At 56.9% G+C, this 13,297-nt stretch overlaps 1 protein-coding gene across 1 annotated transcript in view; it reads right to left on the reverse strand.

Moving 5' to 3' along the window:
* Nucleotides 1-739, reverse strand: part of LOC113460175 (uncharacterized) — a 58,480-nt gene extending 57,741 nt beyond the window's left edge. The window contains exon 1 of the transcript XR_012582359.1: nt 443-739. The gene's annotated coding sequence lies outside the window, so the exon portion shown is untranslated. The remainder of the gene's footprint in view (nt 1-442) is intronic.
* Nucleotides 740-13,297: the final 12,558 nt, after the last annotated feature.

Raw genomic sequence — 13,297 nt, forward strand, 5'->3', positions numbered from 1 at the left:
TGCCGCTCAGTGTTTCACTGTAAATCTCCACCCCTGAAGGCTTTGAACAACAGGTTTGGTGTAGTTTGTCAGAAACGACAGAGATGCATTTGAGCACGCTTTTCAGCAAGGAATCAGACCCGACGATGTTCCCTGATGACTCTGTAGCCACCTCTGGGAACCTGCCAGTGGAAAGTTTGGCACCCAGGGGTCAATGGAGTGACCGCTGTGTCCGCCCCCAGGGGTCAATGGAGTGACCGCTGTGTCCGCCCCCAGGGGTCAATGGAGTGACCGCTGTCTCCGCCCCCAGGGGTCAATGGAGTGACCGCTGTGTCCGCCCCCAGGGGTCAATGGAGTGACCGCCGTGCCCGTGCGCAGCGGGGCTCTGCCCCTCAGCCCGCTCCGTGTCCCTTCAGAGCGCTCAGGGCCCTGCCCGGCCGGCAGGACCCTCCCATGCACTAACCTGCTTCGTAGCGTGGCGGGGCCACGTTTCCCCAGGACCCTGCTCGTCCATTGTCTGTCGCGGAGCGGCGGCGGAGGAGCCGGCGGCAGCAGCGCGGCTTGTCCCGCCGGGAAGGGAGCCTTGCCTGCCCCCCGGGCACTCTGGAGAGGAGGGAGGCCGGGCCGGGCCGGGCCGGGCCGGGCTGTGTTGTGTTGTGTTGGGCTGCCCGGGGGCACAGCGGGGGCACAGCGCCCGCAGCCCGACCCGAGCGCCACCAGCAGCGGCAGCGCCGTTTGAATAGCCCGCCAGCCCCGCCCCCAAGCCCCGCCCCCAGCCCCGCCCCCGACTGACGGGGCTCTCGCCCAACCCCGAGGCGGGTGAGGGTAAGCCCCGCCCCCGCAGCGACCAATCAACACTCGGCAAGGGCGGGGGCGGTGCCCCCTGCGCACGCGGAAGGCCTCACGATCCCGCGGGTTCAGCAGGCGTTGATTAACGTAAAAACTGTCCAATAGAAGCCTGGGTTCCCGCCCCCAATGGCGGCGATTGGACAGCGGGGAAGGGGCGGCACGCTCTGCGTCGCCGGGGAGGGGCGTTGCCATGGGGACGGGCGGGCCCGGAGGCCCTGCAGTCCCCGCAGGTGCCGCAAACGTGGCCGGCTGCGCTGACCCCGCAGGCCCCGCAAACCCCGCAGGCCCCGCGGCTGTTCCGCTGCGCTCTGGCGGCGCTGCCCCGGCCGGCCTCCGGGACTAGACCCTGATTTATGTGTTTCAAGTCGACGAAGGAGTTGCTTCTGCCTGTGAGGCACACACAGATCTGATTCGGGATAGGGGAAGTCTCCAAACCCAGGAGATGCTGGAGCTGGTTTGCTGTCCCCTGTGAGGGAAGCAGGCAGTTTGGGAAATGGATGCGTGGTTAAAAAAGCTGCCATTAGCACAGGTGATGTATAAGCCAAGCTTTACATGGCTCAGACATTTGTCCTTGAGACCATATAGAAACCAAGTTGCTATAGGCAACAAAAGGAAAAAAATGCACAGACAAATGGTAAATCATAGGAGTGAGGAACTGCCTGGCTGTTCCAATGCTTGGTGGAAAAGCAGGAAGGGAATGGAGCTCAGTGAAACCCTGGAGATGTAAATAACAACAAAGGAGTTACATTGCCTGTTTGGCAGGATGGCTGAGCTTGGATTGACCAGGCCCTGCTCCTCCAGGCCCTGCTCCTCGTGCCTGGTTGGCAGGATGGCTGAGCTCAGCTTGCCCAGGCCCTGCTCTGGAGCTCGGCTCGCCCAGGCCCTGCTCTCAGCAGCTGACCTGGGAAACAGCGTGAGGCAAAGCTCCAGGCTGTCATCTCTGGGAGGAAAACAACACCAGAAATTCACTTCCTCCCCCTGCTTGGAACTGAGTGTGACCACAGAGCGAGAGAATGCTTGGAATTTTGGCTGCTGTTAGAAGAGGAATGAAGTAAACCAAATATTTTTGTAATAAAAATTTAATATCCTTTTTTTGGGCTTTGTAATCAAAGCAGCTTTCTAAGCTATGCGCGCATGCACAGTAATCCTCCACTAATCCTGCTCGCCTCAGGCATATGAGATGCTACAGAAATAACAAGGCAGTGCATTCTACAGAAGAAACTTCTAATTTGTTTTTGTCTAGCTCAGCATAAGGCCAAGCCCCAGGTGCAATGGACCATCACATGAAAAATGTAACAGAGCTCAAATGTAAAATACTCCTGCAGCCATGTATATTGATCAAATACCAGATGGCATGAATGGGGTAACTGTGGGATGGTGTTGGGAATGGAAGTCAAGGTCCAGATTCTTTTTCCAAAACAAGATACCATTTAAATTTGTGAAATCCAGGGAAACAATAAAGAAAGCGAGAGTTTTGCGGGGGTCAGACCCTGGTGAACGTCACTGCTAGACACATTACAACCATATTTCCTCCAAATTTTCACTACAACTCTTTCTCTGAAATTCATAACTTTGTAATAATTTTCAAACCAGAAATTTTCCTATTTTAAAACACATTTAAAATGTTTCTCTCTTAGTATTCCTTCAGCTGAAATGCATACAGGTCAAAAATTTGAAATTAGTAGCAGCAGCAATCCACACCAATTTGTGCTTTTATGTAATTTGGCTTTGATTTGCCGCTCACGGGTATATGAAATGGGGATTTTGTTACTGATCTCACAGTTGGCTGCTGGTAGGTGTAGCCGATGCCTCCATTGGGGAAGATCCTTTTCTGTCTGCAGGAAGGCACACAGGTGTGCCCTGTTCCACAGGCCTGGTGTCGAACCTGCTGTCCTCCAGGGCTGTCAGGGATCTTTTAGAGGCCAACTCTGGGTTTAGTTTATTGTGACTAATAGACTGAAAGACCCATCCTAGTTTGGAATCGAGCCAGGCTGTGAAACTGAAATTGCTTCCTCATAAGTGATTTGCTCCAGTTAGTGAACTGAGGGAAGCATTCCCGTCCCGTCCTCCTGGACCCTCTGTCTTGGCAGTGTTATAAAATATACCCCAACCAGGGAGACGTGGCAGGATGCCAGAGCAACGCATAAAAGCTGTCTTTCCTGGAGAGAGTCATCCAACAAGTTGTCAGCAGGGACTCCTGTGGGAGAGCCCTGCGGTGGCACAGCGAGCCGCCAGCAGCACAAACCCGCGGCACCAGAGCTGGCCCTGGGCCAGGAGGAGCGTGGCTCGCTGCCGCCGTGTCCCCTGAGCAGGCACGGCGGGGCGGGGGCAGCTGCGCTGACCCCAGAGGCAGGCCAGGAAGGCGCACCAGCCCTGCCCAGGTGGGAGGCACAGCCCCGGGCTGGACCCCAGCACGGCCCGGGAGCCCTTGGTACACCCGATCCCTCCTGGAGCAGAGCAGCCCCTGCCCCTGGGCTGGCAGAGCCCTTCCCTCCTGGAGCAGAGCGGCTCCTGCCCCTGGGCTGGCAGAGCCCTTCCCTCCTGGAGCTGCTCCTGGGCTGGCAGAGCCCTTCCCTCCTGGAGCTGCCCCTGCTCCTGCCCCTGGGCTGGCAGAGCCCTTCCCTCCTGGAGCTGCTCCTGCCCCTGGGCTGGCAGAGCCCTTCCCTCCTGGAGCTGCCCCTGCTCCTGCCCCTGGGCTGGCAAAGCCCTTCCCTCCTGGAGCAGAGCAGCTCCTGGGCTGGCAGAGCCCTTCCCTCCTGGAGCAGCTCCTGGGCTGGCAGAGCCCTTCCCTCCTGGAGCAGCCCCTGCTCCAGCTCCTGGGCTGGCAGAGCCCTTCCCTCCTGGAGCAGCTCCTGCCCCTGGGCTGGCAGAGCCCTTCCCTCCTGGAGCTGCCCCTGCTCCTGCTCCTGGGCTGGCAGAGCCCTTCCCTCCTGGAGCAGCTCCTGGGCTGGCAGAGCCCTTCCCTCCTGGAGCAGCTCCTGGGCTGGCAGAGCCCTTCCCTCCTGGAGCTGCTCCTGGGCTGGCAGAGCCCTTCCCTCCTGGAGCAGCCCCTGCTCCTGCCCCTGGGCTGGCAGAGCCCTTCCCCTGCAGCACGGCTGAGCCCAGCCCAGCCCAGCCCAGGGGACACCAGCTGCCGGGAATCCTGGAGAGCTCAAACACTAGAGCCAGACTTCTCCCATGTGGGCACCCCGGGGACACCCACTGCCCCACATGTGCTGGGGCTGAGCAGCCCCTTAAGAGCTCACCGGTGGAGGCTGCTTGTAGCACCTGTGCTCGCAGCTGACAGCTCTGGATCAGTGGCAGCTTAGAATCACAATTGTTAACGTTGGAACAACAATTGTTAAGGTTGGAAAAGACCTGAAAGGTCACAAAGTCCAACCTTCAGCAAAGCGCCACCACTGTGTTCACCCCTAAATCGTGTCCCCAGGTGCCACATCCACATTTTTTGAAAACTTCCAAGTAAGGTGATTTTACAGCTTCCCTGGCAGTACCCGTGCCAGCACTTTCCATGAAAAAATTCCCCTAATATCCAACCAAACCTCCCCTGGCTAAACTTGAGGCCATTTTCTCTCATCCTATCACTTTTACCTGGGAGAAGAGACTGACCTCGCCTGGCTCCAACCTCCTATCAGGTAGTTGTAGAGAGTGAGATGGTTCCCCCTCCAGTGCTCCTGCATTTGGGGTGAGATTAAAATTGTAATGTCAACTATTAAAATATTAATGTGATCCTTTCAATTTCCTTCTGCTTCATGGGGAGCAATGGCATGTGGAAGAAGGTTTGCTGTGATTCCTCTGAGATGTGAGAGAGTAACTAATTACTGGAAAAGATGAGATACAGTCCTGTGATTCCCTGGAATATCTGCTAAGCCTCAGGACAGTTTGTATATAATGGAGCCACTCTTCTACAAAGAGAAGATAAACAGAGCAAAAGAAAGCGCTGGAGCAAACAGCAGCTCTGGATAGTCACTGGTCTCAGAGTTAATCCAGAACCTGGTAAATAAAGGCTGCAGACAATTAATTAGAGAAATAATGCCTGTAAATAATATTTTACAGTGGGATTAGTTCATCAGGAGGGTTCCTGGTGAACTCATAGGAAGTGTGGGGAGAAGGGTAAAGAAGACACTGAATTGCCTTCAGCTGTTTAAATGATTCCTGCAGGTCCTATTACAAAAGAGAAAGGCAAATGACTGCAGAACAAATCATAGAGTTCCCATTTCCAGTGGTCCAACAGCCCCTACAAAAGAGAGAGGAAACGCCTGTGTGCTTGGAAGCAATAGAAGACACATTTGTCCCCATTCATCAGTGCTGTGCCTGGCCCTGGCGGTGTGACAGTGTCACATCCCTGCTGGCTCTGTGAGGGACCTGGCGTGCCATCAGCGCTGCGTCACTCAGAGCTGGGGGTGCTGGGACCCTGCACGTGCCCTTGGGGATGGCCTGAGATGAGCCAGGCTGCTCCCGGGGAGCAGGAGCAGTGCCAGCTCCTCGGCGTGCCCGGCTCCACAGCCAGCCCCGAGCGGGACAGGGACAGTGACAGTGCCAGTGCCAGTGCCCCTGCCCTGGCTGCTGGCCAATGCTGCTGCTCTGACACGGGAGCGGGCAGTTACTGCCTTTGAACCCTGACATGCCAGGCAGAATCTCAGCTGCTGTGGACCCACAGCTGCCTGCATTAGCCACAGTCCCTGTGCCCACCTGCAGGACATGGCACTCTGGGGGGACACTGTGTCCATGAGCAGGGCTTTGGGCCCTTGCTGTAAGGTCCATAAGTCTATATAAAAAGGCTCAGCTCTGTGGCCCCGTTTCTTCAAGTCCCCACATTGCCAGCCATGATCATTGCATATTTCCAGGTGCTGCCAGGGCCTCCCTGTTATTTGGTTTATGCGGGTAATTTTACAGCACCTGGGAATTTTGTTATTTCTCAAGGTCATGTCCTGGTCATGGGACACTAATGCTCCTACCTCATTCCTGCTGTGATCTCTCCAGTCCTCAGCAGTTGAACTGTATGTCCAGTGCAATTGACAGAGTGATCCACCTTCACCTGCAGTACTCCACACACCCACACCATTGCCTTTGGAAAATAATTACTGCACAGAGACCGATCCTGTTAGATTAAGACAAATTAAGAATCTAATATATAGGGTTGCTGTCAGGCTCCCAGGGTCAGGGGTCGATACAGTATATTGCAGGGAGGCTGTAGGTTACCCCTGCCCCAATATTTTATCATAATAAACCAAATGGGGACAAAACACCCAGCAGCAGCCCATAAATCTATTAGCAGTGAACTGTCAATGTCCCACATACCCGGGTAATTTGTTAATTCAGAGCTGGGGCTCTTTTTTCACTAGACCTTGTAAACTCCTTTTTGAAACATCAATAAACCATCTGCTTTGACTTGTTAATCAAACGACTTTATTCAGTCCAAAGCAATTTTTTCCTAATAAAAACAGAGTATTTATCTCCATGGCTATAATAGAGGATTGTTTTCAACTGTTCACTTATAGTTAAGAAGCACATTTAGTTTGGATTGATTTCCAATGCTTCGGTCATATCTTGTCACTTCCCATTTCTTACACACAGCATCTCAGTTTAGCTCCCTAGAAGGGAAAACACAACCTGCCCCAGTCAGTGCTGGGAGTGGCACCAGGGGAGCGGTAACCAGCAGCAAAAAGGTCATGGAAATCAAACTTTAAAGAGCTGAACACATCCTTGTCAGCTCTTGGGCCGCTCCCACCTTTCCCCAGTCTTTTCCTGCAGCTGCACCTGTCTGGTTCCCAGCTCCTCCCAAGCCAGCCCAGGATTCCACCTGGGACATCTTCCCCAGGCTCCCTTCCCCTGTTCCCTTGCTGTGGGTCTTGCCAAGGCTCTCGAGCAAAATCTTGGCACAGGCCCCTCCAACCTTTTCACTGGTAGCAGCTGTTGGTGAGGGTACCGTGGTGGCTGGACATGGGTCTGCGGTGGGCTCTGGGGGCTGTGTGGGCAGGTGCGGGGCTGTGGTGGTCTCTCAATGCCTCCTGCCCCCAGAGCACAGGCTGTCTGGCTCGGCCATCGCCAGGGGCATGGTGGCACTTGTCGCATCCCTTCCTGCTCTCCAAAGCACGGGAAGGTGCGGGGGAGATCCATTAGGGCGCTGCTTCTGAAGGATGCAATTCCACGGTGCAGCGCAGAGGGGGAGATGCTGGGCAGAGGACCTGGGGGATGCATTAGGGAAGGAAAGCGGTGTTCAGCCTGGCTGGTTGTTTTTCTCCAGCCGTTTGTCACATCTGCAGCAGCCGCGGCACTCCCCAGCACGGCGAGAGCAGCTCGCACAGCTGGGTGAGGGCCGGCAGCAGCCGAGGCCCGGCCCGTGCCCTGCAGGGGGACAGCGCTGTCCCAGAGCCCTCCTGGGCACCAGCACGACGGGCTCACGGTGCTCACAGCACCCAGGGGGCCATATGCCGTGTCCTTGTGTCTGTGGCTGGGTGCGTGTTCCCATCCCTCATGTCCATGGCTGGGCATGCATTCCCGTCCCTGGTGTCCATGGCTGGGTGTGCATTCCCGTCCCTCGTGTCCGTGGCTGGGTGTGTGTTCCTGTCCCTCATGTCCATGGCTGGGTGTGCATTCCCGTCCCTCGTGTCCGTGGCTCTGTGTGTGTTCCTGTCCCTTGTGTCCATGGCTGGGTGTGCATTCCCGTCCCTCGTGTCCGTGGCTGGGTGTGTGTTCTGGCCGTGATCCAGGCTGGGTGTGCATTCCCGTCCCTCGTGTCCGTGGCTGGGTGTGTGTTCCTGGCCGTGATCCAGGCTGGGCTCCTGCCAGGGCACCCCGGGTCACTGGGAGGGACAGGCAGAGGGGTGGCCGGGACCCCGCCGTGCTGCCGTGGCACTGACTGTGGGCAGCTGGGGCTGTGCCAGGGCACATCTTGGCAATACTCATCACTCAGCCACGCCGGGGGCTGTTCCTGCCCGCCGGAGCATGCCAGGCTGGGCCGCAGTGTCCACCTGTCTGTCCACAACACTGTCTGTGCAGCACAGCCCAGCTCTGCCCTGCAGCAGCTTCACAGAGCCAGGGGAAACCCTGTGCCAGCACAGTCTGATCCTAACCAGATCCTGCCCGTGTCAAACACCTGCTTTAGACTGAGGAATTGCAGATGCGCCTGAAGCATCCCTAGCAAGCAGCTTTCCCTACAGACAACAGTGGGTCCTGTGAGCAGAGGCAGAGCCCCGGCTCGCGATGGGTGCCGCCCCTGGTGCCCAGCACCCCGGCTCGGTGGGCAGCGGGGGCTGCTCGGTGCTGCAGGGACCCAGCGGGGCCGTGGGGCGCTCCGGCCCGGCCCTGCCCGGCTGCTCTCCCTCGGGGCGCTGCTGCCCCGGCTCCTGAGCGCCGCCCGCCGCTGCTACAGGGTGTCACCGAACGCCCGAGGGGCACTGCTGCCGCTCCGGGGTCCGGCTGTGCCCCGGCCCGGTGTGTGCTCCGCTCTCCGCACCCTCCTGTGTCTCCAGCGCGGCCCCACGCCCGCAGCCCGCTCTCCCCGGGATGTGGAATCAGCAGCCCCCAGCCCCGTCCGAGCCCCCACGGGGGGGAAGGGGCAGAGAAACAAAGTCATTTATATAATGTATCTCCCCGCTGAGCTCCTAATGGCTGGCGCTTTTGTTCTGCAGTGGCTGCCTGGCTGTGATGGGCAGGAAGCCGCAGTCTCCCTTTGTTCCACGGCCTTATTCAGCAATTTAGATCCATCATAAAAATCAAATATGCATGTTGCAATCGCCTTGCGTAAAACAGCTTCAATTTTCGCCTTTCTTTAATTGAACTCCATGGGAGAAAGAGGCAGGGCTGGGGAGCAAGGGGCAGCAGGAGAAGCGCTTTGTGTTTTTGTTCAGCGGGCTGTGAAAATGGGTAGTAATGAAAATACAGAATTTTTATCTTTGCCTCATTATTAAAAAAAAAAAAAAGGACAGAAATCCTTGATAAGGCCTCCCTGGTAGAGGACAGTAGGGGAGCAGCCTTCTTTTCCCCACATTGTGGGGATGACGGCTCGGCGGGGCTGGGGTTGAGGGTGGCAGGGACTGGTGATAGAGCTGGCAGCTCCATGCTGCCATGACACGCAGGGCTGAGCTGACACACCATGGCCCTGCTCCTCTCATCCTTCCAGAGTGCCCAGGTGCTGTGGCTGAGAGCACGCCAGGCTCTTCACACGCTCTGCCATCACCTCCGTGCGCCGCTCCCGGGGCGCTGGGGCAGCGCTGAGCCCGGCCTGGAGGGGCTGGGGCAGCGCTGGGAGAGGCGCCAGAGCTCCCCTTCCCTCCACTCCTTCCACAGCCTCCCCAGAGCCCCTCGGCGTGAGAGGGCGACTGCCAGGGACAGAGCCAGAGCCTGGCTTTGGAGTGTGCGCACGGGTTTCCATCTTGCCTGCACCTCTTGAGATGGGAGCTGCTGGGAGCAAGTCCCTGCGAGCAGAGCGTGGAGAGCTGTTTGCCTCGTGCTGTCCCAGCAGGAAGCCCTGCAGTGGTCAGGGGAACCTGCTGGTGTGTGCCAGCTGCCTTTGTGTGCCGCAGTGAGCCTGCCCTGGCAGTGTGCTCCCCGCAGCTGTGTGCCTGCCCAGAGCCCAGTCCCAGGCTCCCAGAGCGCAGCAGGGATGGCACAAGGCAGTCAATCCACGGGCTCAGTCGTGTGTTTGTGCCCCGGCGCTCCCTGGCCCTGGGCACGCAGGGAGCCCCCTGCACTCGCTGGGCACGCAGGGGCACAGGGACACAGGGCGGGCCTGGCCATGCCCGCGTCCCCATCCCCGGCTGAGCGCGCTGATCGTGGTGCTGCTGGAGCACGAGGGACACGGACACGCAATGAACACCGAACTGCTGCTTGAAAAGGAGCTGCCGCTGCCCTGCCAAAACACTGAGCGTTCCCCACACACATCGGCCTGCCTGGGGGTGGAAAGAGGCTTTGCCTTCTCTCTGCCCCGATGAGAATCTTGTGACAGTTGTGATTTGGCACTGGCTTCCCTCGCTCTCGCAGTGTGCCCAGCTCTGTGCCTCGGCCACTGCTGCAGCCACAAGCTGTGCTGGGGTGGCACCAGTGGCTCGGGAGGGTGGGAGCACTGGGACAGGAGGGTGTGGGCACCGTGCGCATGCCCGTGTGTGCATGCATGTGCGGGTGTGTGCATGTGCACGCCTCTGTGTGTGCAGGTGTGTACCCAGCAGTGCTTTGGCTGAGAACCCCCTCCCCCATGCTGAGAAAAGACCCTTTTTTGCTGTGACAATTCAATATAATTGAAAGTTTGCTTAGGAAGGAGAGTCTTTTTAACAGAACATGCTCACAGCCGAATCGATATGAATTATACGGCACAGAAGATGCCTAGGGTATTAAAACATTAATTAAGTAACATCATGCTCCCATCTAACCAAGAGCACAATACCATTTATAGGTACTGCTGTCTGCTCTCTGGGGCAGTGTGAAGTCTCTCCTCCATCACCGCAGAGGCTGGGGGACACCTGGAGATCCCTTGGCCACGGCTCCTTCCCAGCTCAGGCAGCGCCGTCCCTCGGGGCGGGACAGTGGCACGGCCAGGTGCCCCCTGCCCTGTGGCCCTGTGTGGAAGGGGCCCCGTGACTGCTTGGCTGTCTCTGTTCCTGTGGTGCTGCCGCCCTGCTGCCGCCTGTGCCCTGCTGGTGGCTTGGGGTGACAGCTGAGTCCTGCTGGGGACGAGCCACCAGGGCCAGCCCCACACAGCGCGGCCAAGGGGCCGTGACCTGGACTCGTGGAAGGTGCCAGCAGCTGAGCACTGACCTGCCCGGGGAGCCCAGCAGTGGGAGCCCAGCCCTGCCCCATGTGCCCGTGCAGCAGTGGCTGGATTAGCTCACATCAGCCCGGGGACCAACACACTGGTTCCGCAAAACACCAAAATAGAAAGTCATTGGAGTGAAATCAGTGTCTTCACCACATCCCCTCTGGCAGAGCGTTAATTAAAATGACTCTCTAGTGCTTTAGATCATCAGGTGTACGTTGTTAACGAGCTTGGAACAGAGAACCAGCTCTACACTGGAGCTGAAGCACTCATGAGTTAACCCTTCCCCGCTGCTGGCACAGCCCGGCCTGGCGGCAGTTCCAGCCCATCCAGGTGTGCTGGGCACTGGCGGCAGTTCCAGCCCATCCAGGTGTGCAGGGCACTGGCGGCAGTTCCAGCCCATCCAGGTGTGCTGGGCACTGGCGGCAGTTCCAGCCCATCCCGCCGTGCTGGGGATGTCTCAGCAGCCTCGCAGTGTCCTTCAGCCCAGGGTGGGCACGGGACCCTGCAGGGCGGTGTCACTGCAGCCTCTGCACTGTGCCTGGGATGAGCTCCCAGGGCTCTGTTGGGTCCCTCCAGCTGGAAATGCAGCTCCAAACCATCGGCCAGGCACGTCCTGCCGTGGGTGTATAAATATGCATTTTTTGGCCTGTAAGAGTGCACTAGTGAGAGCTGAATCTCTTTGAGACGATGGCAACGAAAGGTCATTAAAAATCACTCCCAGCCTTCTCTTACCAGAATCACAGCATGGAAAAACCTTTTTATTCCTGTCAGAGGTTTGCACAATTCCCATGGATGGGCTGCTCTGTGCAGGATGCTGCGCAGAGGTTTTTAGTTTGCAGCTTGTGCAGCTACTCGAGGCCATTTACACCTTCCTGAACATAACGAGGCACTTCCTCAAGCGTGGCTGTTTTACAGTGGAATTCAACCCAAGAATAAATAGCAATGTTATATAATAAACTTACAAAGCAGCTGGTCTAGGAACAGGAGAGATGTTAATGCAGCGCAGCGCAAACACCAGTAGCAGGAGGGTCACAGCGGTGACCCTGTCACTGCCACAGTCCCGTCTGCCTGTTAAAAAGGCAGGATGGAGTTTTCCTATTAAGAAAACCCCAGCCAGCTGAGAGACAATCCAGATCCTCATCTGCTTAGGCTCATGCCAGAGGAACAGTGGCCAAGCCAGGGACAGGCCTGGGCAGCCTGGCCAGAAGAGTTTGCAGAGTCCTGGGCTGCAGCGAGTCCAGGCGCACTGGGCCTGGCCCCTGGGTGCCCACGGGGCAGGGGTCGCCTTTGGGGGCTGCTCCTGGGCAGGGCTGGCCCAGCTACACCACAGCACCACGGGGACCTCGGTGACTTTGACACACTCTGTAATTCAGGGCCTGCGGAGGCCAGGTCAGCCGGGGTGAATGTTAGCCAAGGAATGCTCCAGACCCCGGGGAGCCGTGGGATTCCCTCTCTGCTGCAGAGCACGGAGCTCAGCCCCGCTGCCGCGGAGCGGGAGGAAGCCCCTCGCTGTCCTGGCAACTGCACCAAGGACACCCATCCTGGCAGATGCTGGTCCCACCTGCAGTGGTGGGGGTAAATTATTTATCACTGTGGTTATAAATTAGAGATGAGCTGTGGCCCCTGTGACTCCTTTTGGATGTGGTCCCTGTTAGTGGATTTCAAGCCTTTTCTGCTGCAAGGGGCAGTTTTTGGCAAGAGAACTGTACACTGAACACTCAGCAGTTCCTCTGGGCTCCCTCCCTGCTGCAATGAGTTGCCACTTACCTACTTACCTGCGTCTTCCTTCAATTTATCAGCAGAAACAGATGCAAATTTTTTAGTTCGGAGGTTTCAGGATGGACCATCAAGGCATTGCACTTTCCCTTGAACCGTTCACTACAGAACCATGCCCAGGATCCTTTTGCAGTCATTTAATAAAATTAAATGCACTTTTAATGTCCTTTTCACACACAGAGCATCCCAAAGCTGCAGTACAGACGGCGCTGCTTGGCTCCTTGCTTCCACTGGCAGGGGAGCCCAGAGCAGCAGCCCTGGAGGGAGGGACAGGGCCGAGGACACGTGTGCGGGCACGGGCTCTGCGGCAGCGCCCACCTGCGACAGGTGTGCCCTGCCGAGCCCCGCCACGCCGTGCCACGTGGCACGCACCCACCCGACACGGACCCGGCACCGCACACGCGGGACAGTGACACTAGAGCTTTTGCTCATTTTTTTTTTAATGTATCACAATGAGCAGGAAACATACGTGATGAAATAGTTCCAAAGGAGTATATTCAATTACCATCTACAGTCAACTCAACTATGACAACAAAGTCTTTTGTGACAAGTTTTTTAAAGTTTTGAAAGTTCCATGTGGTTTGTTTCTGTCAGTCTCATGTATTTTGGTACAGTTCGAGATCAGCATTGTTACAGTAACAAAAAAGCTAACAAGACTACAGTATAGAAAAACACCAAGAACATCATTTTTGGTTTCACTTGCTCTAGTTTTTGTACATTGCAAAGGCTGTTCATAACCCTCTTCACCTCATTTATGCTTTCTGTTCTACCGAAACTCGCCCCCCCCAAATAAAAACAAAAAAATAGTCAAAGTTTTGTTTCACAGTGGGCAGTATCAGCGCCAACCAACCGACCAACCAACAATCAAGCGACCGACCGACTGACCGACCAACCAACCGACCAACCAACCCAACTTCTCCTTCTATTTAAAAGCTTTTA

Source organism: Zonotrichia albicollis, chromosome 13, assembly GCF_047830755.1.
Source record: "Zonotrichia albicollis isolate bZonAlb1 chromosome 13, bZonAlb1.hap1, whole genome shotgun sequence".
Classification (NCBI taxonomy): Eukaryota; Metazoa; Chordata; class Aves; order Passeriformes; family Passerellidae; genus Zonotrichia; species Zonotrichia albicollis.